Source organism: Dendroctonus ponderosae, unplaced genomic scaffold (genome assembly GCF_020466585.1).
Source record: "Dendroctonus ponderosae isolate FM_Combo_2020 unplaced genomic scaffold, Dpon_F_20191213v2 Dpon_F_20191213_8, whole genome shotgun sequence".
In the NCBI taxonomy this organism is placed as follows: Eukaryota; Metazoa; Arthropoda; class Insecta; order Coleoptera; family Curculionidae; genus Dendroctonus; species Dendroctonus ponderosae.
This window is the reverse complement of record NW_026019016.1, coordinates 2,257,555-2,260,281: the sequence shown is the minus strand read 5'-3', so window position 1 is coordinate 2,260,281 and position 2,727 is coordinate 2,257,555. Positions and strand designations below refer to the sequence as shown.

Sequence of the window (2,727 nt, the reverse complement as noted above, 5' to 3'; positions counted from 1 at the left end):
ACGACGATCATTTTTCTAATTTCATAGATAACAGAAGACTGTATTTTTTCTACATAACCCCCCCCCCTGACTTTAAAGCTGGATCCGCCCCTGATCCAGGCTGACATCACCCACATAAAAGTGGTCAAGGCAGCAAAATCTTGTCAGCGCAAAAAGTGATAAAACCGCGCACAAAAGCTATACTGGAAAAAATTAAAGAGAGGAAAAATATCAAAAAATCAAGAATATTAGCGACAACGATTGAAATAAAAACTAAAACTAAAAAACTAAAAAATAAATGAAAAAAAAAGTTATAAGAACTATCGTAAAAGCGAGAGACCAGAAAGTTCCAACAGTGTAACACAACAGGTTTGGGAAGAGTTTTGCTTGCTGTGATTGAAAGACAAGAGTATTTGGAATAAATTATAGAAGAAGAACGGATGGAAATAGACCCAAAAGACGACTTAATCACAGCATTCCAATGGAAAACAGAACAAAACCTTAACAATTAGCAAGGAAAACCGACTGATCTCGACATTAACCCAGTAACATACACGAATTCTTACATTAACACTCAGTTGCTTTAAACTGGAGGATAACGAATTAAACTCGAGATTTGCCAAGTTCAAAGTTTAATCGTAACATACACATTTTTAGGTATATCAGAGCGTCAAGTAGAGCCGTTATTATCAACGAAAACTAGATAGGAAAATGTGTGAAATGTATGAGTTTTTAGTCAATTCATACCGCAGTATTGAAAAATCCCACATATCAACCGCCTTAGGGGCTTGATTCAGGTTCAAAGCGTATATTTATTACTTAAAACTCTTTCCTCAATTGTGTTATTAATTGAGAAACTATTCGGCCAGTGTAATTACCATTAACATTCCTCTAATGGTCTAATAAATGTGCTTTCATTGCAATTATCTTTAACAAGCAATTAAAAAAGAATAGTTTCCTAATGAAGTTTTAAAATACTTTAATCAGCAGACATGCATGGACTTACTTGCAAGGATCCCAAACAATCACCCCCTTTCCAGGACATTCCACATTATTAACAATCTCACATTCTCGCTTGTCACAGACACAAGCTGGCGTCGAAAGTCCACCGCAAAATGCAATAAATGCAACAAACGCAAAAACAGAAACACTATTCATCATGTCCTTTCAGAGAGTTCGTTGCACAAAATATCGTGGTCTGTTAAACACCAGGTACAAATTCTTTGTTTCAACACATTTCCCACACGTTAGCTCTAATAGTGCATTTCACGTATGTAGATTTTTTCCAGCTACATTACAAGCGAAGCAACACTAATTACTGCTCAATAAAATTCACTTCCAATTCAATTAATCAAAATCAGTTTGCTTTGGTTTGGAAACTTGCCATGAAAGGAAACTGTTCGCAATGTGGGCAAAATTATTTCAAAAATGTTCCAGCGAACAAACTATTTCCAATTCTCTAAGTCTCTCTAATGGGTGTTCGGGAACTTTTCTCGGATGCAATGCCGAACTCTGCGTATTTCCGGGATTAAAGAACGGCAAAGTCGAGGCACGGAACGCTGCTAAAGGAAATCAAATGCTGACTGGATGGATCCAGACGGGTCTGCTTTGCCTGGAAAGCAAATGGACGCACGCGCTTCCTAGAAAATTGTTAACCGATTTTGAAACTTTCTGATTATTTTCATTCACTTTCCCCATAGAAAATCTCATCTTTTGATTACTTAACTACTGCTTATATTCTAATTTCACCTGTGAATGCGAATAATGTGCAAAATTAATTATGGCCAACAGTTCATAAAACGTTTTTAAATTAATTATATACATCGCTGCAACCACATAAAATGCAGTTTTCCACAACGAAATAATTCCGATGCTCGTGCTAAATCTTCTTAAACTACATTGTCGAGATTAAACCGAGTTCCCCGCTTAAACTAAAATAAAATCCTTTGCCGATTCTTCGCGTGAAGAATTACAAAAGTAAATTTAAGTCTCGCAAAATAATCCGCTTGAGGGAAACTTGGAAATTGATTTGGTTTGAACTCGACAAATTTCCATTGGTATTATTCAGTGCTTAATTTATTTTATTCAAAAAATTTTATATCCGCAAAATACGAAAACAAAAGTGGCGCTAAATTAAATAAAACACGAAACTGAATCGCTTTTTCCAGTTCGTTAGGGGCCCAACCAAAGGCGCCCTAAATATAAACTGCTTTAGCTATCTATACAAATTGATCAGCTTAAGATGGGTGCCATTTTTTTTAAATACAAAGTATTGGTTTTCGAGTTTTTAACACCAGCGTTGAATCTTCACATTTTGCCTGAAAACTACCAACATTGGTAAAAGCATGTTTAGTATAAAAAAGTGCGCAATTTAACGTTTTCTTCCACAATGATAACTAGAGCTTTGCAGCTGAACCGCTTCTCTAAACACAAGCCAAAGACCAAGTGCGGTTCTGAACTACTCAAATTATTTTTTTCTGAGCTCCGAACACGACAATATTTCATAAATCGTTGAGAAATTCAGGAAAAGTGGAAACAATCATTTCTTATTTATTGAGCTTCCAATAGGGTGTTTTCATTGTATCAAAAATTTCTACCAACTGAACATTAATCTATGGTAATATATATATATGAAAGATTAAATAAGTTTAAACTGCATTCGACCGCCGACATTGGCTACGATTAGAAGTGCGAGCTAGTAACTAATACTAACCTCCTTCGATTTGTGACTGTATTTGGTGAGTGGGA

The 2,727-nt window shown here is 35.5% G+C and overlaps 2 long non-coding RNA genes across 2 annotated transcripts in view; one reads left to right on the top strand and one right to left on the bottom strand.

Moving 5' to 3' along the window:
• LOC125505445 overlaps positions 1–1,055 on the bottom strand; it is a 9,952-nt gene extending 8,897 nt beyond the window's left edge. Inside the window, exon 1 of the long non-coding RNA XR_007282175.1 lies at positions 986–1,055. This is a non-coding gene — a long non-coding RNA (uncharacterized LOC125505445). The remainder of the gene's footprint in view (positions 1–985) is intronic.
• A 1,574-nt stretch (positions 1,056–2,629) lies between these two features.
• Positions 2,630–2,727, top strand: part of LOC125505504 — a 457-nt gene continuing 359 nt past the window's right edge. Inside the window, exon 1 of the long non-coding RNA XR_007282226.1 lies at positions 2,630–2,717. This is a non-coding gene — a long non-coding RNA (uncharacterized LOC125505504). The remainder of the gene's footprint in view (positions 2,718–2,727) is intronic.